The sequence below is a fragment of the Ambystoma mexicanum genome, chromosome 2p, assembly GCF_040938575.1.
Source record: "Ambystoma mexicanum isolate Mex_15411 chromosome 2p, UKY_AmexF1_1, whole genome shotgun sequence".
NCBI lineage: Eukaryota > Metazoa > Chordata > Amphibia > Caudata > Ambystomatidae > Ambystoma > Ambystoma mexicanum.
In genome coordinates, this window is record NC_090923.1 from 975,937,721 (window position 1) to 975,961,124 (window position 23,404).

The 23,404-nt window shown below is 46.4% G+C and overlaps 1 protein-coding gene across 2 annotated transcripts in view; it reads left to right on the forward strand.

Moving 5' to 3' along the window:
- Positions 1–476: 476 nt before the first annotated feature.
- PC (pyruvate carboxylase) overlaps positions 477–23,404 on the forward strand; it is a 2,561,538-nt gene continuing 2,538,610 nt past the window's right edge. Inside the window, exon 1 of one of the 2 annotated variants that reach the window (XM_069644789.1) lies at positions 477–620. The gene's annotated coding sequence lies outside the window, so the exon portion shown is untranslated. The remainder of the gene's footprint in view (positions 621–23,404) is intronic. The other variant, XM_069644792.1, reaches the window with a different exon arrangement.

Here is a 23,404-nt window from a genome sequence, read left to right on the forward strand (position 1 = left end):
CCGCTCCCACCCTTTTCACACTAGTGATGAAGTGTTGGCAGCCACAAGCACTGACAAATTGGAGTCCTACTTTTGTGTTGATGGCCTGTCCGGTTTCTTATTAAAGACAATCTGAGCACCATAATCTCATTCCGATTTGCAGAACAAAACAAAACCCTAAATGCCCCACCTCAGCGCAGGAAAAAAAACCGTCTACAAAAGAAAATAATTATTCCGCCCACGACCAGAAGTTACCAAATGTAAAATGGTTAACACAAATTCAACTGCCTACATCAGCCCTCGTTCTCATTACACGCGTCAGCTCTCAGCCGCTATATTGGGTCAGGCTCCTGACCTCTCCAGCTCCTCCAACAATCAGGAGCTGCAGCCTGGAAGGCTTAGATTGAGTTTTAGGATTTATTCGCGATCACAGAAATCCAATCCCAATACGTAGCGTGCAAACCACGTGATAAGTAGGAGCCGGCAGGGGATGGTTAGGGTTCCTTTCTCTGAGGGGAAGAGTGCAACGTGACACTTATCTGTGGAAACAGGCATGGGCTGTACCTCCGTTCCTCACTGAATCCGCAAACAGTCTAACGGTTGTTTACGTTCCCGCGGAGGCAACTAAAACATACGTCCAGGTGAGTTATTTCAACTGAAATTGACGTGTTTCTGTGTGTTTATGTTATTTTGATGGACCGCAGGCAGGGGAGGGTCTGAGGCGTGATGGACTCTTTTTCTGAAGCGGTAATATTAACCTTCTGCTGGAATGCTTCCTCAACTTTCAAATACTTATCTGTTGTACCACAGTGATCTCAGATGATGATGATGATGATGACAGCGCTCTCAAATTTCACGTGGCCATGCATGAGAATACCATCCAGCGGTGTTCGTGCATGGAGTTCTGGGATCTGTAGTTTTCCTGCATTTTAGATGGCAAACCGAAATTGGAGAGCTCTGTGATGGGGCACCTGATTTTTTTTTTTAAAAGCACTATAATATGGTACTTTGGTCTAATTCGATACAAGTCCCAGAATGCATTATTTTCTACAACCGAGTGCTGGATATTTGTGGCTCGTTGCTCTACAATTTACAGTGAAACTGAGACAATGTTTAGCAATAACGTTGCCCTCGGAGAATCGTGCCTACAAGTGAAACGATACAGTTAAAGTATTGCCTACGCCAGTGTTACAGGGCAAGAAAGTGGGCTACGCTGGAGGCAGATTCGAACTAGGGAGCCTAACCCCTTTCAGCATGCTTAAAGGGGGCATGGCCAAAACAGCCGGTACCAAGCTGCCCTGCACATGCAGCTCGAGGCTGGGCGGCTGAAGTGATCTGCGGGGCTTGTTCAATTCCTCCTTGAGCCAAAAATGGCACATTCCTCGTTCTGTGAGCAACCAGTGTTGCTCCCTTTTAACACTCTTTTGTGTGCGGACTACTTCAATTTCCCTAGCTTGTCGCTGAAAACGACGGGATACAAAGTCTTGAGACTGTCCTTCGGCGACTGTGCCCCCACTTCCACACACACTAACTGCACAGCCCTTCCTGGGCAAATTTGAATGTCCTAATGCCACCTGCTCATCCCAGCCAAGGACACTGGCTCCTTTTGTGTTCCCACATACAACTTCCCCTTGGTTTATCTCCTTTTGAATTGGATGTCGGCCCACTCGTACCCCAACACATTGATGGGAACCTGTCCCTAAGCACTAGGGTTTGTGAGACTGGAGCCAGCGTCTCCACAGACTTCTTGACGGTCTCCTCAAACAACTCCAGAGAAATCATGGTGTACCAGGACCCTGAATCCGACATAATGTTGATGTCTGCACCATGCCCCATGGTCCGTACTTCTACTCCCCTTGCACATGATATGATATGACAGTTTATTTATATAGCGCCTATACACAATGTGTTTCAAAGCGCTTCAAGGCAAGGGAGGGAACAAGGGAAAATACAATGACATTCTTACAGGCCATGAACAGTAAGGATGTGAAATTAACTATCGTACTCGGCCTGATGACATTTCAGATAGTGCAAGAGCTAAGACATAGATAAGGAAGGGAGGGGGAGAGTGGGAAGGAAATGGAAACACAGGCGACTACCGTACTAGGCCTGACGACATTTCTGGTAGAGCCGGAGAAAAACAAGAGGTGAGGGAGACGGGTGCAGAAAGGTAGGGGAGGAACAAAACAAGCGACTATCGTACTAGGCCTAATGTCATTTCAGATAGTGCTGGAGGGGGTGGGCGGATGAGGAGGAAAAAAACAGTAAGTAGCACCCTTTCTTCTGGGACTGGGGACTTCAAGTCATCTGGTTCTTCGACCAAATTGACACTACCATTCGGTGGACACGAGCTTTCCTTAACCACTCTTCACTGTCTCGCAAAGCGTCCCTTTGTGCCACACCACCTATACCCTGCAAACAGAGCCAGACAGTCCCTGGCCCCTGTGCAGTGACTGCTCCATCCTCATCTGTTGGGTTGTTGTCCATCTGTCCTGTTCCAGTAGGGTTTTCCTCCCTCTGCCTTCTTAGTTGGGTGCACCACCAGTCCTCCACTGCCAACCTGCGCACCCTCTTTTTGCGTCCTCACTCTAATGCTTTTAGCAGACACCTCTATCGCTTGGGCCATCGCCAAGGAAGGATCCCTCTCAATCCACAGTGTCTCCCTTATCTTCACTTTGCATTTGCCAATCATGATGCAGTCCCTTATATATTCGTCCAACACCCCTGTGAACCTGCATGTCACCATCAGGGTTCTGAGGGCCATCGTGTAACTGTCCATGGTTCGAACCTTGAACTTTCGAAGAAGAAATGGTACCTTTCCAAAACATTCAATTTCTCCCCAAAGTGCTTCATCGGCTTCTTCATGGCGGTCTCGTAGGCACTCGCCACCCTATCTCCACAGTCGGCCTCAATGGTGACCTGCTCACCTGGCAAATGCCTGAAAATGCACAGGCCCTCCATCCCCAAACAGTTCAATAGTGCTGCCTCCTTTTCATAATTGGTGTAACCTTAAGAGTCCAACCACAGTTCCCAGGTATAGTTGGCTCCCCAGGGCTGGGCAAGTAAGATGGAGGCTTTGCATGCATGCTCTGCAAGTGGAGGAACCCACTGCAAAACCAAGAGGAGCACTTGTTATCAACACACTGCTGCAAAAACAGACAGAAAACTCTAAAATAACCAGTGAATCCAGCGATGCAGCCTCTACTGTACATAGCACCAGTAGACCACTGAAGTGGAAAAAAAATAAAGATGTCCTTGTGCTGTGATGAAGATGGTGAGTAGCAGGCCACCTGGTTGGCAGAAATGTTTACCGGTAACACCGGCATTCAAAATGTCCACCATGCCGTTTTAGGGAGATCAGTCCTTTCCTTTTAAAGCCACTGCTTCACTGTCTGCGCCCCGCTTAGTCTCTCACGCTTGCCCCCAGTTACTGGTAGGGGTGCGTTAAGTCCTCTGAAATCAGAACCAGATCTTGCGATCTCTGCTGCGCGTCACCAGCAGCAGGCCCCTGCCTCCCAAGACCCGCCGAAATGCGCCCTTTCTCTCACACAGTGATAGAGCTGCCACTGTGGGTTGCTGTCCTGCCCTTCCAACCGTGAGCCGTGGTTCATCAGAGCCAAAAGCATCACCCCCAAGTTCGTCGCCAGTATGAAGTGGCCTGCAGGGCACGAAATGAGAAGTGGATACTAAGGTAAGTCCATCCGTGGCACCCCAGTTTATTTCATTTTGCAATCAGAACCAAAAACATAACATTCCAACAAGGAATTAAGAACTGTGTCCACACACTTGCACAAAGATACAAGGGCAACACTGTTCCCACAGACTGCCCTGCACACGCAGCCTAGGGTTTTTGGTTCTCAAGGGCGAGCAGACTTGTCAGCCTCTGTGGGTGACGGGGCTGCACTGGGTACGCAGCCTGCACCCACGGTTTATGCCGGGCTGCATCTGGCATGCTCGACTAATAACGTTCACTTAGTCCTTGGGTGCTGCTTGAGGCCATGGCCCCCTAGGATGCTGATAGTTGCTCCATCTCTTGCCTCCTGATGACCGTTGCTCTCAATGTTTTTTTCGTCTTGCCATTCTCTGCTATGCCGAATCCACTCCTGAGGCAGGGGAGATTCTCTTCATTGTCTTTTCTGTGTTTTTTAAAAAGCATATATATATATTTTTTTTAAATATTGTTTTTTTTTTTTACCTATCCATCCAGCCCCATGGTTAATCCAACACTCTAGGTAAGTAAAAAACACCTGCACAATAAACTACTGTCCCACCTTAGTGTCCATGCCTTTATTGATTAATTTCCCTCAGGTGACCCGCATGTAACCTTACCTAGCCGGGCCCAAATTGGGCCTGTGGCTACAATTGGGTCTGCTGAGCATGAAGAGATGTGTTGAGTACTGTATTAGGCACTGTGCTTGGAAAGAAGGCTAGTAAGTACGTGTGTTACAAGTGTGACATGTTTTGTGATGAGGGTTAGTGCCCATGTTAGAAAATGAAAGGTGGTAATCAATTGCAGAGGACTTTGTTCTTTGGACGAATTCAATCTTAATTTTTAATTTTAATTTTATATTTTTTAGGAATATATCACATAAAGCTTTGGTTGTCAGCTTTGGGTACGTACTATGATCTTGATTACCAGAGATCAGATTAGAACAATGCAGTAGAGGTGTACATTTCCCAATTGCGCCAATCCAAGACAAAGTATTCAACTTTTGTCGGTGAGAGCCATGATAGAAATTACCACACTTGGTGATTGTGAAAATGCTTTATTTCACAAGGTGTTTGCATTTTCTCACAAGGTATTTGTATTCTCTCGGTATTTGTATTCTCTATATGTGTTTCACCCTTAACAATCAAAAGGGATCCTCAGGAGAGTGTCAATTGAAATGTTGTTCTAATTGGGTGTTTTGAGGTGATTTTAGGATTTACTGTCCTTAAAAAGAAGTTTGAGAGTTCAGAAGCTGGGAGAAGGATGCAATTGTCCTCTCCTAGGGGCATCCGGTGTTGCAGTGCATCCTTCTCCCAGCTTCTGAATTCTCAAACTTCTTGATAAAGTAATTTGTTCTTCTGTCATGGTCGCAATCAGGATATCGTTTTGAAAGAGCGATTGCGTTGCTGTGCTGGTCTTTGCACCGGCGTGGCTCTGCAACACTGAAAATGACTGGTCCGTATTGTGTTGCTATCGTAATGTTCGACGCAGCGATTTGCGGGCAAGATGGCCGGCACGTTTGGGAACGTGTTTAGGTCCTTCCTTCTAGTAATTTCATGGATGAACGACACGCACCATGGGCCTTGTAATTGAATGATGCCTCTTTGTGTTACATGGTGAGTGTCCTCGTGCCTCTCTTTGTTTTTTTTTTTTAATATATTCATTCTGGCCCTCCTCGCTATGCAGTATTCTTCCGGTTGGTTCGCTGACTGTAGTTCCTTCTTGCTTGTTGCGGTAGGCCCCTTTTGTCTTGTTCAACCTGTGCTCGTGGGGCATCAGCTTCTCTTTCTGTTTCTTTTTTTTCTCTTTCTCTCATTATTGTGGATAGAATGATGTACCATACAACGTAGATTCAAGTTGCGTGTATTTATTAAGACAGCCCCCAGGTGGGTGCACACCCTGTGAAGCCACGGATCCTCCTTTACTCTGGCGTCATTCTCAAACCTGCCGGATTCCAGAATATCTGAGTTACATCACATTAGAAGTCTTGAAAGTAGCAGCTTTAAAGTTTCACTGCGTTTATGCAGGTACATTATTATTATTATTATTATTATTATTATTATTATTATTATTATATATATATATATTTTTTGATTCTGCACAAACGCAATAAAACTTAAATGCTGCCAGTTTCAGGAAAGGCTTCCCTTCTCACCACTCTGCCAACAAGTCCACACACCAGCCTCTTCCAGGGGTGCATCTAGGTTAAGATTTCGGGGGTGGTGGGGCTAACCCTTCAAATGTTGGGGTAGGCGCTAACTTCAGAGAATGTGGGGGAGGGGAAATCTTACTTGTGGGGGGCATCACATTCCAGTGATACTATTCTGGTGAAGCTTCAGTGTTAAAAGCAGCAAACTCTGCCCATTACCTCTGAACGCACCTACTTAAGGACTGCTGTTAGAATGAGCAGCCTCCTGCCCCCTCTCTACCCTTCCAATCACTCCCCTGGCATGCAAGTTCTGGAGGTCAGCCAGGTTGTGGCAAAGTAGCCCAAAATTGCAGGGGGCGGGAGGGGGCGAGAGCCTGAGCACCTCAATGACGTTGCGCCACTAATGGTTGGCTTGGCACTTACCCAGCTGGCCTTGGATGACTCTCCGCACCTAGTTGCAGCTCAATCACCAATTTATTGTTGCAGAGTTTGCGGTCAGTCTTCTGACCTCCCACCTCTCAGATATGTGCCAGCTGAAATCAAGATCTTTGATAGAATTTGATCAATAAAGGTCAAATGTGCAATGTGTCAACATGATTGGTCATTTGGACACCCTCTATATCAGCAGTATTCAAACTGTGGGGCGCACCCCTAAGGTGGGCCGCAGCCTCATGCCCAGGGGGGCACGTATCCACAGCCTGAAAAGCAGATTAAGCAGCCTGCTGTGCCAGTGAGCGCTGCTCTGCGCGGCTGGCTGATCTCTGTTGACCTGTGACGGCAGTGCGTTCGGAATATGCAAGTAAAGGGGTGTTTGTGTTGACATCCTTTCAAGTGGGGCAATTCATAAGTGATGGCTCACTTAACAAGCCATTGTTTTTACACAGTATGCGTTTTACATTTCAGTGTTAAATGAACATGGGGCACTTTTATTCACAATGCCTGCACAAGTATCAGTTAGCTGACCAAATCTATGCGTTATTCAAAGAGAATTAAAATGCCACAAATAAAGTTTTAAACTATTTTCTTTATTTTCATGTCTCTTTATTTGACACACCAAAACTTTTTTTTTTGTTACTTTTTAGGTTCACTGTCATTTTCTCGCTTAAGTGGCTGCTTTGGTACATGGACTAAATGCATCTGCTCAGCATCAAAGGTCTTTCTAAACAAGCCTGCCACTGGCAACTCAATGTCACTTGGCACCTTGATTAGGAAAGTGGAGTTCATTGTGCGTCACCATGCAGACAGTCCATGGCAAATCAATGCAGTGATGTGTGCAGCAATGATTTGTGCACTGCACAAGTCGCCGCCCTGTTGGTTAGTAGTGTATGTGGTGCTCCCTTAGCTAACAGCATATATACCTGTTTTTGTCTGATTTGGCCAATGTCCATACAAGACCACACTGGATTGTTTTTTGTGTGTGACTCTGACGAGCATGCCATACTGTGCCCACACTTAAACACATAAAGCAATCAAAGAAGTTGCCTCAAATTGTAAATCCACTGGGCCAAACGCCCTTTCTACACTGCCACACCACGATTTTCACTAGCTGCAGCCTAGCACTAATAAGAGATGCTAATGCCAGCTCGGTTAGATAAAGCATGGGCCTGCTCTTTTTTTGCCGAAATAACCCCTGAGGACTGTGCTATGGTGAGGAGGTAGTGGCTGAGGAACTGTGGGCCTTTTACCATGCACCAGAAGCCGGTTATGTTTAAAATGCTTCATCAGCTTATTACTGGTCAGGCTAAAGTTTGAAAGAGGTATAATCCTTTCTGTGCATTTATTATTGGGTCTCTCTTGTGTGGTATCCTGCCCTGTCTGTAGATATATTTCCCTAAAGATGTTTCTGTATTGGGGTTGGGTATGCCTACACTTAGAGGAGGAAGAGCTGGGTCTCAAAGCCTTCAAAAACAAGAAGCAAAAGAGCCCTTGTACCCCATTTGAGTGGCTGATGTTGCAGCCATTTTATACACTCATCCAAAAACGTAAGCTGTCCAAATGAGCATGTATGGTTCACGATTAAAGACATCTTAATGTTAAGGTGAGTATTGTGAACCGTGATGTGAGCACCAAGCTATGCATCAGTTATGTATTTAGAGATTCACACATACAATCCTTTTTTATCACAGACTTGTTTATCTAATGTAGACATCTCTGATCACTGTTATAGTCCTGAAATTTTCTGTGATTTAATGCAAAGTATACAGGAATCCTCATTGGTGGTATTTGTCCCCTTTCCCACTCTCAGAGGGGTATTTTGAAAGAGTACAATAAGTGTACCAGACTGTCCGTCTTGGAATGATAACCTTCAATCAGAAAATAATTCATATGTTTAGTCTAGTATTGCCCCTTGCAAAATACAAGTGAGGTGGTATGAACAGAACATCTGCAACACAGTGCCAGGTCAGTGGGTCCTCAGACCCTGATAGGCTGTTCAAACCGCAGTGTGCCAGTACATACAGTTTGAAACTGCATTCAGGCAAGGCCTTCCCGAAGAGCAGGTGACAGAAAAACCATAACCGTAAAGTACTTGATTTGCAATATAATGAAACCAGCTTCATTTATATAGCAGTTATTTATTCATAATGAGGAGGGGTTTTGTCGCACAACAGAGTTGTAGTTTGGGATTGACATGTGCCAGTTAGTGGGAGGGGGGGGGGGCGCATTATGATGTTTCGCAATGGGCACCAAGTTGGCTAGAAACGGCCCTGATTATAACACAAACCTTCCTTTGCAGGGAGGACCAGCCCCTCCCATCTGAATGCAGAGTAGGAAATCACTAGTGACATACTGCCCTACTTTCAGATGGGAGGGGCGGTAGGGGCTGTGCAACTGCCCCCATGTTGCCAGTCAGAATTAATTTAGCTCAGCAATGCATTTAGTTCTGTTTTTTGTCCTGGTGCTTAAAATGTGCTCTTTGCATTACAAGCTGTGTGCCACAGACTGGTTCCACTGTAAGCGGGGGAGAAATTAGGACTGTGGGGACTCTGTACAAGTGATTAGAACAAAGAGACCCCATGTGCCTCATTTCTCCTGCAGCAGCAGTGGCCAGGGAAGGTGCCAGGAATTTTATCTTTTTGAAATGAGACGCTGGGGCATTTCAACCTTTTCATATGGGTTGCCTTTCACTGTGCCTGATCCCCAAAATTCTCTTTTAATTTTATGCAAAGCTGCATTTTATTTTTACAGGTTATTTTACTCGCTGAATGCTGATCAAGTCACCTAACAACATTAAGGTCCAGCTTTGATTAATACTTCTCTGAAGAAAATGCTGGCATTAATGACTGGGTGATTCAGCCGTTTTTGGCAGAGGTGGTGGTGCATCTTCCATTTGATGTCCAGGAGGAGCTGATTGAGGTTCAGTCGGACACTACTATGCAATCTGAATATAGGAACATTGCAGTGGGTGACTTTTGGCTGAAGGTAATCATGGAGTATCCTACATTGGCAAGGTCTGCTATACAGTCTCTTACCCTTTTGGGTCTTCCTACTTGTGCGGAATAGGCTTTTCAGCATTGGCTGTACTGAAAATGAAATACCGCACAAGGCTGGAAGTGGAAGACAACCTCAGAGTGACGGTCTCAAAAATAAAGCCACACATTGACTCACTTTCTTCAGAGAGACGGGCCCACCCTTCCCTTTAGTACTTGCTCTGTAAAATCAAATTGCCTTCTGCTGAATATGCTAATAGGAATGTATTTTGAGAAAATAAAATCCCTACTGGAGAATTGTTTACTTGCATGGTTTCTGTTTTTGGATTGGAAGTGATTGTCCTACTGTCTTCAAATGTCTTCCCAACAACATATCCCTTCCAAATTATTGCACCACACATTCTGCAGCCATCTCTATAAAATAACACCAACACAGAGGGGCGGGGCTGGGGGGGTCTCCAAACAATTTATTTTTTGCTCAGGGGGGCCTTGGCATAAACCTTTTAAAGACCACTGCTCTATATGAACTTGAGGCACCAGCCACCTCCTCTCTCAGGGCTGAGCACCTTTTTAAAGATACTGTTCCAAAAGGTTGTGACCACGGGACAATCAAATTCTTTTTTTCTATGTACTCTTAAGGCACTGCTTCTTGACACTGTTGCTCCAATGAAAAGCAGTTTTACACTTTCTTATCCGTAGCCAAAATATCGACATGTTAGTTCCCGGATCTTTGTCATGGCCATCGATTGGATATAGGCATGCTCGCTTTTAAACCCATCGAGCTGGAATAGTGAAGCATACATTTGTCAAAATTTGGTACTTAACGGTAACCCACTTTGGAACTTGTTCATGCTCTGCTTGCACGCGTTTTTGCCCCCTTTCATCCCTCTTCACTAGACCTTCACTCCACTGCAGTACAGCGTATCCCAGTTTATCTCTTGGTTTTCTGACTCTTGGGGACATTGCTCTTTGTCCCATAATGCAGCGCTTTCCAACTGTACGCTTCCCAAGAGCACAGATGCTTTCTTTTCATTTTAAAAACGTTATTTTCATGAGGGGGCATATTGGACACCAATTTCCAATTATTCTAAAATATACTTGAAGGGAATACATGACATTACCCCATTCCAGTAGCGCCTGGTCTGTTTTCTTTTTTTTAATGGAGGGGCATCAATGCCTCCCATAAATATGTGGGAGCGACCATGCATAGTGAGGGCGCACAGACCAATCAAAGTGGGTTTTGGAAACCTGTATAGCAATGGGCTAAAATAATGCATTTTACTGCACACTTTTCGTGAAAGTTGTGTAAAAACCCAGTTTGCCTCTGTTTTTTGTAGGTAACTCATAGAAAAAATGAAATGGATGCCAAACCACCAACACACAGGAGCAATTTCCTCATGCAATTTCATGAGGCCTTGTCTGAGCATGTATGCCAGTATAACATGTTTCATGCTGGCTGGGCCCATACGTGTCTGCACCAATATAGCAAGTGTTTCCATAAAAGTAAATACTGCTGTTTGCTTTGCGCGTAATGCTACTATAAAAAATGCCCATGCGGCCTCTGCCAATATTACATTAACCCCTTGTAAGAACATAGTCCTGTTGGATTTGCCAGTAAAAATTCCGTGCCACCTAGAAAACATCGTCAAGACTGGCTGTAGCAATGTAAGCCAGTTTGGCTGAGCAACTAGAATCCTCATGTTTGCTTCAGCATTGATGTCCAGTATAAAATACCAGGCCACAGTGAGACTATATATCCCGGCTGGCTGCTTCACAAATTGACTCCCCCAATCCCAAACTGGAGGCCCCGTCCCAACACGCAAACACTCGCTTATACATTCGCCCTTTCACCCCATATACTTGTGCACGTGTACACTCATTCACGCATGCACTTAAGACATATCCATGCACACACGCATACATTTTCATTTTTTGTTGTTCTCACCTGCAGCCCTAGTCCAGACTCTGCTCTTACTTATGCCACCTGCCGCAAAGCTGGCTCCCGCACAGTACAAAACAAGAAGCAGCGAGAGCTTCCGGGTTCCTGCAAATGCGTGGTGGAGCCCAATTTCCTCCTTTACCCTGCCCAAGGCAATTTGAATATGGGGGCAGGCACAAGACCAATGAAACTAGCATTCAGATCCACACCGGCCAATGCAAGGCTGGGGAAGATAACCACTCTCAGTTAACACTCAGTATTGCATGACACATTGGACATGTGCAGTGGGGGTAATCGAACTGTCGAAGGGAAACCAAGTTTCCCTGTACAGTTTAAAGTCGGGCCAGCACTGCTCCCTCAGTTGTTGCTGCATTTTAGGGAGCACTTAGTGTTTTTCACTGGGCTGGCTTGGCTCGTCTGTAATGGGTGACAGGTCGGTGCATCGTTGTCCATGTACGAGCCAACCCTGCCTCATTCCCTTTTATTACTACAAAATGCAAACGAGGAACAAACAATAGGGGGGGGCTGGAGAAGAGAAGTGAGATGGCGATTTAGGGGGTGGAGATTGGGGGATGTTGGTGGAATGCCCTCGAATTTAGGAATAAACATTCGTTAGAACTGAATTTTCTTGAACATTGCCTTCAGGCACATTGCAGCCAGCCACATCTCTGCTGACGGCTACATTACATTTGTGCGATAAAGGAGATCTAAATTACCAATGTTTTTTTTTTAGTGGTAAGACAAGAGGTTGCTTACTTCATGCAAATGCAACGGGCGAGTGACTGGTTTCCGTGTATGTTGCATCCCAGAACTAAGTTAATTCTTTCAAAACATCTTTCCAGTATAACCGCTTTGTAGGTTTCCAAATGTGCCTTTACAATGCAAGCCGAGATCTAACCCCAACAACCTGTGTTGGTGCATTCGAATGGGTTCCACTCGTTTCTAAAACGACCTCTGTGAATCTTAATCTCGCATCTAGATTGCCCTTTTGAAAAGGCCCACAACCTCTTGCCCCAGCTAATAGGGGGTAGAGAACAGCCCAACCCTACTACCCATTCTTCCCTCCCTTTTTATTTTATTTTTCTTCTTCAGCAAAGCCTTTGTCTGACCCGCTTTCACTATTATGGGGACAGTTTGCAAGGGCTAAAGGACAACAGTGTTGCAACCCTTCTTTTTCAGGGGTTGAAGGGGGAATGCCACAGGCCTACTTCTTAACATTGGAACAATGACCTCATTAGTGAGCACAATTTCGGTCTACCATCTATCCGTGCACCGAGATATCTTTCATTCTCAGATTACCCCCAGAGCCCAACTGTGCCAGTAAAGTTTTATGCAATCACACAAGGATTCAATAGGTTGTGTATTGTAGACCCGAAAAGCAGATCAAAACAACTTCAGACTTTTACTGCATCTGGCTCAGTGTATATGTTTTCATTAAATAGTCATACACTGTTATTGCAACATACAAAAGATTGTTTATTCATCACTATTAAATTATTTAAAACACATTTACATTCGTAACACACCCGACTTTATAGTTATGTTGTGGAAAAATAACCATAATGTTTGACAAAAGATGGCTAACAACTCTATCATTCCATTTTATCATAACAACTCTTTGCTCACATCCTACTATAATTGCACACAGTCGCTCCATTTCTACTTTCAAAACCCAAAATGTTTCACTTCCTCACTCACTGTTCTTCAGGGGTACCCTATTATGTTTCCACTCCTTTCAGGCATAGTATAAATACATATTATCATGGTTTTCACTATGAAATGCCCTTTTCTTTATGTCCTATCTTTAGGACTAGGGCTATAATGGTATACCTTTTATAGATACTGTGAACAGCTTAATTGTACTATAATAACCGTCACGTTGTTTATACCGTTTTAGGGCCTGTAGCAATTAAGTGAGCTTTTCAATCTGATTTGGAAAGGCTGCAGTAAGCAAGGCTGCACGTTCTGGATCTTGCACTGTGGGATGTGGCATTTGGCAGACAAGAGCACAGGGAAAGTGAGGCCACGTTAGTAAATGCAGCTTTGATGCTGTGACCGCTCTTTCGCTGTGATCAGTAGAGTCGGGTTAAAGATCAGTCGATTTGTAGTTTTCCCACCAATTTGAAAGCCAGGGAAAGACATCCCAGAATTCAAAAGGGGGAATGAACTGGATGCCCTTCTGATGCATGTCCAAAAAAACATTAGCTCTGTAGACTGTATGAACACTGGGCCTATCAGTGGTTTGTGCTAGTATATACACTAACCCTTACCCCCACTGTCCTCCTTGCTTCGCTTGATCCTTCACCTGCCTTCTGCATATGGCACTGGACTCAAGCAGGCAGGACAGATTCTACATTCAATTTGAAGTATCCAGAGCAATGGAGGTGAGATATTTCTCAGGTCTATCCTCGATTTGTGACAACCCCCATGAAAGCATTCCTCCATCTCAACTCGCATGACAAGATTCCTAATGCGCTCAGACCTGGGGAAAATGGTAATGATGGGGCTGTGTTGATGTGGTGGTCTAGGCCATATTTGTGCCGATATGCATTTTAACTTTGTCATTTTCAAAAGGTTTTTGTGCCACTATCTTTAAGAAGGTAAATGAACATGTATTGCAAGAATCAAGAAAGAAATTGACAGCGCCCACTGAACGCAGTCCTGTTAGGATTTCATGGTCAGTGGTGACTCAAACATCAGACCTTTATAATGCACCAGGCAGATGGTAAACAAGCTATAGTGATTTGGTCAATATGCAACCTTCCGGTGAGTGTGTTGGCTATGACATTTTGACAAAAACACAATGACATGGGCTTTCAGACCTCACATGAGTGACTTTTCTCCCTTTTAATGGGACAAAGCGTTATCAAAACAAACTTTTATGACTGATCACAGCGAGGGGTCATGATGCCCCTGCCATGTGATTCCAAAATAATGCATGTTGAGGCCGATTTTCAAAGCGATGACCTGTGCCTGAGCAGCAAGCTCTTGTCATGGCCACTGGACAAGGGCCTATGTCTTTATCACCCACAGGGTCCAACTGGACCCAGTCCTGGCGCCTATGGCACCAGGCTCATGAAAAAGTGTGCTTTGCGCACTTTGTGCCTAAGGCACGTGCATCCAGGCCCGGGCGTGGCCATAGAGGAACATTGGGGAGCACGTGCAAGAACCTCTGGGAATGGCAAGGTGGAGCCGCAAGGCGGGGCCAAAGGGAGGGGCCGGGGCCAGCCTATTTAAGGCCAACCCGCCCGCAAACTGGTGCTTTGCGTTAGTCTGCCTTCAGCAGCGTAACGCTCACCGCCGTCCTTGCCTGTTTTCCAGCGCAGCATCTCGACGCGCATCCTTCTGACTACAGCTACACAGTCGCTGAAGGCGCATCCTCCCGCATCCAGCTACACCATCGATGAAAGCGCACCTTACCTGACTCCAGCTACACCATCGCTGAAAGTGCACCTTACCTGTCTCCTGCACTCCATCGCCTGCAGCGCATCGCATCTTACTGATTCCATAGTCATCGGAGTTGAAGCGCTTCCTCACCTGTTCCGGACGTCCAACTACGCAGGAGCTTCTCTTCCATTCTTCATCTTCAAGGAACCTCCATCCTGCAACTGCGGACTGGCATTCGAACAGTCGTTCTCCGCTTGACGCTGCAGGCCTTCCCTACAAGAGAAAAGAACACACAAGGTTAGAAGTTGAATAAATAACTAACGCTTGGCCGCGCCACACCTGAGCCTAGCTTTCAACCCTGAAAGCCAACTTACCAGCTACTTTTAAGGCTTCATTATCCTCTTGGGCATCATTGGACTCGCTCTAAACACTGCGACTCCGTGCAGCCATCTTCACATCTATAGTGGAGAAAAGACATTGCAAGAATTACGAACTATAATCATGGCAAAAAGACACTGTAATAAGAACTCGGACAATAATCATTGCAAAGAACATTTACCTTCCAAGTGGTTGGTCGCAGCCGGCCTGGGCTGCCGCACCCACGGACCAGTGAAGGAACTAGGTCCACCCAAGGCGCCCCTGCTAATAAGAAGCAGGATGGAGAGCTCATCATTATGAGAAACCAGGTGAGCATACATGGGCAAACACTTTCTCATCTCGTTCTGGAACGAAAGGTTGAAGGGAAATCATGATACCACCGCACCATTCCTCATTGCCTCTCGTATTCCCTAAGGGGCAGTACCAGAATCCAGAGCAGTTGACTTTGGAGCAGCTGGGGGAGAGACCCGATCCAAGGGAGCCAAGTCCAGGGAGGGCTCCAACCATGCCCCAACGTCCTCGCAGAGAGCAGGTGAGCCTAACAGCTTATTGCTCAAAATGTGCATTTTAACACTCCCACTAGTCACTCTTTCATTCAAGATGAACGAGTGAGCGCCACGAAAGACCAAATCTGCAGCCGCCTTTGATTCCTGGAGGATCAGCTACAAAATGTGAGACAAGTTTCAAAATGCTCACAATTTATGACATTTAAGAAAATATTTGTTGATATTAGTTAACTCCACCTGCTATACCATGATATACCGTCGTTTGGCAAGAAGGTTATCCTACCGCCATAAAACCAATACCGTGACACCCCTATTTAGGACATCAGTATGTCGTCATCCATGTAGCTCAATATCTGGCTTCCATGTCCCAACTTCACTTTCAACCTTCAGGTCCAAGTTAAAACATTTGAAGTGTGATCAAATGCCACTCCACTTCTTAAAAATTATTTAGGTTGCTCCTATTTGGCACCTATACCTCGGCTGTGTAGTGTCCGTTAAGGTTCTCGCCCTCCTCTTGAAGGTAGCTAAAAAAACAGCAAGTTCCTTTGTGTTCTCTCCGTCTATCCTATGTGGTGGCTTTGCAATGTTATTCTAATTTCACCAGTGTATTGGTTATGCGTTCTTGGAGCATGCTGCCCTTAGCTTGAAGGTATCTGTAAAAACAACGGGTTCTTTTGCATTCTCTTAATTTTTCCTACACAGTGGTTTTACAGTGTTATTCTGTTTTCGCCAGCTTAACTTGTGCGCGTTCTTGTAGCACGCCGCCCTGAGGTCCATGGTTTCTCTATTACGTCTGTGTTTCTTGTCACTCACTCTGCCCTATGTTCATGACTTCCTAAAAGTTTCATGCCATTCAATCTTGAGCAGGGTTGCCCTAAATTGTGGCCCACTTGTGAACCTAATCGTTTAAAATAATTTCAACAAGGAAGGCATGCCAAACCTTTTTACATTTGAGCCATAACGAGCATGAAGGAGGCATTCTACCTCATTGGTACCCAGACAGTTTGCAGTGTTCTTAGAATAAAGGCCCAATGGTATTGAATCTAGTATGGATAACCTAATCCCCCCCCCCCCCCCACACCTTTCTCCATAGGCTTGCTTAACACCAAGCACAGGAAACTGGGCTTTCTTTCTTTTATTAGCAATGTTTTCATTTGTTTCAACTAAATGTTCTGCAATACATAAAGGATCTTAGGAAGGCTACAGGTTTTCACTGTATTGATTTTTATCTCATGGCAACAAAGTAAGCTTACTCCTTTTGCATTAAATCTGACATTCTTCCATTGAACAGTAGCAATAATTATACATTTTTGGTGTAAATCTTTATTGTCTTTTCTGTCATAAAACTTGAAACAAACATTCCGTCTGTGTTACAGATTGACGGCTTCAAAATACCACCCTCCCTCAACCGTACTTGCAGTGCAGGGATGTATTCTGTGCTTCCTAATAGCACATTCATCCACATATGAATGTGTTATGGGCTGTTTGCCCATTACTAACCCGTTGCATTGGGTCCTCACTGTGGTTTGGTGTCGATGGGGAACAGCAAAGTGATCTCAGTCACCCCATCCTAGTGGGTTCTTGCTATGAGGCAATGTGGTCCCCATATGTCATTGGGTTTGGTCTATGAGTTTGTCAACCGCACAAATTCCGTCTCCATTTCGTTGTAGTATTGTGTACTTGGGGATAAGTCTAGTGTGCCCCAGTAGTGCTTTTAGTGGTGAATGCTTCAGGTCCTCCCCCACTATTTTGCTCAGTATCTCGAAAACCTGTGACCAAAACTGTCTAACCCTCGGGCACCCCCATGCCATGTGTAAAAGTCTGCAGGTGATGTGGCTCAAAAGGCATAAAATAAGCAGTGTTGCATAGCAATTTGCTATGCAATTCTGTTGATTTGCTAATTAAACTGACACTTGTGTAGCACAGCTTGCTATTTAAATCTCCCTGTTCAATAAAAGTACATATCACCCAAAATTCCTCTTGCCCTGAGGGGTCTCTCCATCCTCTTTTCCCTGTTGACTGCAAGTTCAAATGGGCTAATGGCCAGAGAGTACAACAGTAATCCTCTCCTCCACTCTTAAAAGTACCAAAGGCCATCAAGTAAATTGTGTCTGAGTATGAATGGTGATAAATACCACTTTCATGGTTGTATAGTGCTGTGATTGGGTCTACCTGACTTGGGGTTGAGGTTATTAGCAGCCCTTTCCCTCCCCCAAGAGTGGTATTTAACCCTACATGGATAATCACAGGCAAGAGCCATCTTGCCACCTGAAGTTGACAATTACCCTGCCTGCTGCAACACCATACTACAGACGTGGTCTCAGGCTATGACTTTCCTTTAACATTGTGAACTTTTTGATTTATGAAATGTTTGAACTGAAAGAGCAAATAATGGGTCAAGCATGTGGATCATACAATATACAGACACCGCCCTGTGCAACACTGACTGGAGAAACTGCACAGAGCCGAGCACTGAAAACCTGTTTTCAGAGCCTTTTTATCATATTTATTTGTGTCCATTCATACAGCTAAGCTTTACATTTTACAGACGCTCATCTAACTAATATCGCACTTCAGCAGTACACAAAAATGCTGTATTGTTGCTCATTTTATGTCTTGGGTACAAATAACATCTGGTGACATTTAAAAATATGAGTACAAAATAGCTAATCAAGAAATGATTAGTAAGCAAACTCTGCTAATCAATTTTTGAACACTAATTTTATGCCTTGGGCTCATCGCGGTCCGCTATCAGAGGAGAACTTATGTAACATCGCTGGGGGATAGTAACATTGATGTAGGTATTTAAAATGGATCAACTTGTATCTGGCTTTAAGAGCCACCCTTCTCGTTTCTCCACAGCAGTAACCCCCTCTCTCCTCGGTTAGTGCTTGCCCAAGTGATTGTTCCCATTTTACCTGTGATGTGTCTGTCCTACTCCTGGTGTCCATGTATTTGTTATACAGCATGGACACCACCTTACCGCCGTCTTCTTGCGAGAGCATATGGGCCAGTATGGGGGCCGATTCGGGTTCGATTGGAAACCTGGGGTAGATTCGCCTTAAGGAGTTCCTCAGATGGAGAAACACCTAGCAGAGTAAATTCCTCTCTACATTTTATCTCCTCCATCAACAAGAATTGGCCTTCAGGGAACAGGTTCCCGAATCTGGATATATTTAGGCATCCCTTGAGATCAACATGCTCTTATCGGAGGACAGGGGCACTCCCGGTATATGTATGACTGGGAGATGTGGTGAGTATATTCCCCTTTTGCTTTGTGTTCGATGCGAGCCCAAGATTTGCAGGTCACTTTAATCATATTCAGTGACCTCAGAGATCTGTCTGTGGATGTCCGTATAATCGCCCTTGGCAAATATGGGGCAGCTAGCACCCTTTCCACCTCGATGTGCCTTCTATCCATCTGGCCCCCGAACCAGTACAACAGGAATCCCACTTGTGCTGCCTCCATGTTATACCTCGAAATCGCGAAGTGCCAGACCCCCTTTATCGAAGGGGGCTGCCGTTTTCTCCCAGGGGACACATGTCTGTTTTCCTGTCCAACTAAACTGCGATATCTCAGAGCATATCTCCTGGAAATACACCCTGGGGGGGCGAGATTGACTAATTGAGAAACGCACACAGGAAACATGGAAGCAGCACCAATTTAACCAACTATATTCTCCTGTATATAGTGGCATTTCCATCCATCTTTTCAGTGAAGTTATGGGTTGCTCTAGGATACCCTGCCGTAGTTCTGCTTATATAGTTCTTCTACGGATCTAGCTATGCATACTCCCAGGTACCTGGTCTGAGTGTCGTGCCATTGGAATCCTAACTTATCATCAAACCGTGTGGTACCTGCTTTGAGTGGGAACAATACCAATTTTGTGGCGTTGATTTTTAACCCGGGGTAGTCCCCAAAGGCCACCACGTCTAACATGATGGGCCCAGGTTTTGCTCCGGATCCTTGCTATATAGCACCATGTCATCTGCGTAGAGCGAAATGACCATCCTGTGTTCATATAGTTGTATGCCTCTTTGGATGTGTCGGTCCCTGATTCCCCTCAGCTAGCGGTTCGATTGCCAGTGCGAACAGTAAGATTTTTGGCAGTATTTTGTTTATTTAAGAATATTGGGTGGTATGAGCAGTAGTCCAGCTCTTTGTTTGGTTTTAAGAGGATAACTACCACTACTTCTCTTGTTGAGTCGGGTAGACGCCCAGTCTCCAAACTGTGTCGCTACGCCGCCAGGAGGCGTGGAGCCATTTGAGCGGTAAAACGTTTATAGAATTCAGATGGGTAGCCATCTGGGCCCTGGGACTTTCCAGATGGTAGCAACCTTATTGCGGATTGGACCTCCTCCAATATCGGCGTCTGTGTTTCGCCTCCCCTCGTATGTCTGACGGGACAGGACCCGAGCCCTCTGTGTTTCCAATCCAACCATCCATGCAAGTGTTCTACCCGGGCGTTGTCCTTCCCCATATTGGCGTGCTGTTGTCTTACCCCAGAAGAATTTCACCTCTGAGTCAGCTCGTTGAACACTTGGAGTTGTTTCTTAAACATAGCCAAACACGCCAAGATTATCTGTTTCTGATTGTTGCTGTTGTATTTGAACCTCAGTCTCTGCTAGTTGTCGCCTAATGTGTTTTTGTATTCCTGCTTCTTTCGAGATACTTTCTCCCCTGATTACACATTTGAAGCATTCCCATAGGGTTGCATGCAAACACGAGTTGGCGTTAGTTCAAAGTAATTATCAATGACGGTGTACAGCCCATCCCAGAACGCACCGTCTGTCAAGCTTTCACTCTTAAACACCCAGTTTGGTCGCCCCGCTATTCTGCCCGGTAGCGCGAGGCTTAGTACCAGTGCGCAATCTGATGATGTGTGTGTTAGTGTGGTGATGTCAGCTGCCCCACCTGTTAGAGTTTGGGAGATCAAGATATAGTCCAGTCTGGAGGCCCCGAGTTATGCACCAAGTACTGGAATGTGTACCCTCCTCCCTTGTGTTGCCTTAGTCTCTAAATGTCATCCAATTCCCATGTCCAACACATGTCTTGTAGCTTGTTTGTCACCTTAGATACTGGTTAGTGGGATGCACCCGATCTGAGCTGGTCAGGAACCATCACTGCGTTGAAATCCCAGGCCCAGATAATCTCCCCAGAGGGGGCTCCTTCTAGTTGCCTAGTGATCCACACCAGAGTTTCTACTGAGTCCTGGTTTGACCCACAAATATTGATCATGGTGTCCACCCTGCCCTGTCCCTCGCATTACAGCTTGCCCTTTTTGATCTCTGCTCTGGGCGATTAGTCGTAACCTCACCGCGTTCCGCAGCATTATCCACCCACTCTCCCTTCCCCCCAGAGTATGTAGAGTAAGAGGAAAAATAGCGATGACTGCCCCATCTCTGCCCGAACAGTGCCTCCTTACCAGGGGTTAGGTGAGTCTCTTGGAGAAATGCTGTGTCCACATGGTGCCACTGCATATAGGAAATAACTCTACACCATTTGGGCAGGCAGTTCAGACCCCTGACATTCCATGTTATGCTTTTTAGGGGGTCCACCATTGCGTGTCAGTAAGCCTTTGGACATCTGGACAATTCTCAATTCGTGGCCAGTAGCAACAGCCCCCCTTTATGACCAGTATGAATTTGTAGCTCCAGCAACCACCAATGTCCCAACCGATTCCCAACTACCCCCCCTACCCCCTTCCATAACAAACATATGCTTTTGCATGGTGGGCGCTGGAATAGCCAGCCACCCAAGCAGCCCCCTGTAGCTGTATGTGCACAGTCTGCCAGTTCCTGTGCTGGTTGCTTGTCCTCGTGTATCTGTTGTCTGCAGTTTCGTGCCCTATGGTGGGTTTCTGCCCCAGCCGTTTTTTTTCCCCCCCTTGTCGTGGTGACTTGGGTAGTAGCTCCAAGAACCTAATTAGCTGCTTTTTAGGGTGTGTGCTCGGCTGTTGTGTTCCACCCTTAGTTTAGATACTTGACTTGAACAAAGGTATTCCTCGATGCTTGCACCTTATAGAGGTCTGGGAAGAATTGGATTGTAGCGTCCTGATGTGTCACGGAACCCAATTCTCTAGCTTTCCTAAGGGCTCAATCTCTGTCCCGATAGTTCAGTAGGCAAGCTATTCTGGGTCTCGCCGCAGCTCCAGGCACCGGGCACCTCCCGCTTGGGATGCAGCGGGGCCCTCTTCACAATGAGCGCCTCAGAGAAGCCATCACCACTGAGGGCCTCAGTCAGCAGATTTTCGACCAGTGATTCCATTTTGCACTGGTCCCCGGCCTCGGGCACCCCGATAATCCTCAGATTATTCCTGCGGGATTCCAGGTCATTCTGCTAATCTGACAGTTCCCTGAGGGCTGTCTTGACCAGGGCCATGTCCCTTGTGGTGGTGCGAGATTCATCTTCTACTATGTACACCCTGCCTTCCACCTCGTCCAGGCGGTCCCCATGTTTGTCCAGGCGAACTTGCATATGGCTGACCTTGCAGGTTAATGGGTCCAATTTCCCATCCAGGGACTGTTTGCTCGCTTGCACTTGCACCAGAATGTTCGTGCCCCCTGGATTCATCACAAGGGGCGGGTGTCGTCCGTTGGGGTGGATCCTCACCTGTGGGTAGTTGCCAGTTGTTCAAAGTGTAGTTTTGTTTGATGCTTGCTGGATTTTGGGGATTTTGACATGGAGACGCTGGTAAATGTGGAATGCCACTTGTAATTCAGTAATGGCTCTTTAATTCTTGTTTAGCATGACCCACCTTTCCTGGTAGCATTGCACCCTCTCTTCAGCAGAATCTCTGCCTGCGCGATGCAGGAATACTTCCCCTTCCTTATGTTATAGCGTGTACTGGGAGTTCCCCTGCTGTCATGCCTGCCCCGATACAGGTCAGTGTTATACCAGGTTTGCTTTGGATTGTTGCTTTATGTGGTGTGGGCTGTGCTGGTATGTGGCCCTCCAGCATCCGGCGGGTTAGTGCCTCTGGTATACTTCATTGCACCCCTAGTGGTGCTGGCGCTCCTCCTGGGTGAACGGCTGGCTGGGGGATATTGCCTTTCCCGGGAATGCTCCAGGTTCCTCCTATTCACCTGCCAGCCAGGCAGTGAGTTGGAGACCTGGAGGCTGCGTCTCCGCTGGCCTCTGCCACCGGGGAGCGGAGCTGGTCAGTTCCTGGATCTTGTGGTTGCAGGTCAACTAGGACCAACCCCTGCAGCTGCCGCAGGCGGGAGGGCCAGAGGAACCAGCCGGTGCTCGGCCACAGTCTGACTCCCCGGCCCGTGGTCCTAGCTTTTCTCCTTATCGTGGATCTGGTCGGGCAGTGTCGAAAGTCCTTCCTCAGTGCCAGTGCCGCTATGAGCCCCTGGTGTGTTACACTCCGGGTGCATTGCGACCTCACTGGTCCCCTCCTGCGTCGGGCTGATGGTGGTCCGATGGGACCACTTGTCTGCTGCAGGATTCTGTGGCTTGGTTCACACCTCGGTCTGGATTGGGAGGAGAGCCAGAGATCGCTTCCTATGGCACCAGCAAAGGGGCACAGTGCTCTGCCAGCTCCCAGAACATACAGTAGTGGTCCACTGGAGCCATTCCCTCCTCTCCCTAGTTATTGCAGGTGGGAGGACAGGCAGCGGGCGCTCTGCTGTGGATGCGTTGGATTTGTCCCTCTTGCCCACGATCCTGGCTACTTTCCTCCCCAAAAGGCCACGTTGGTCCCGACATGGATTTACTCTTTACAGTCCGGGCACTATTCGGCTCCCTGGGTGAACGTGAGTGCCACACTGCAATGGACTGCTCCTCTGGGGGTGCTGGGTCTCCACAGGGTCCACCACCCTCTGTTTGGCAGCTTGGCTGGTCCCTCAGCAGGATCTTCCGAATTTGGGTCCCTCCTTAGGTCTCTGGGCCTCTCTCCGGCGATCATGTGCGTGGCCTCCACT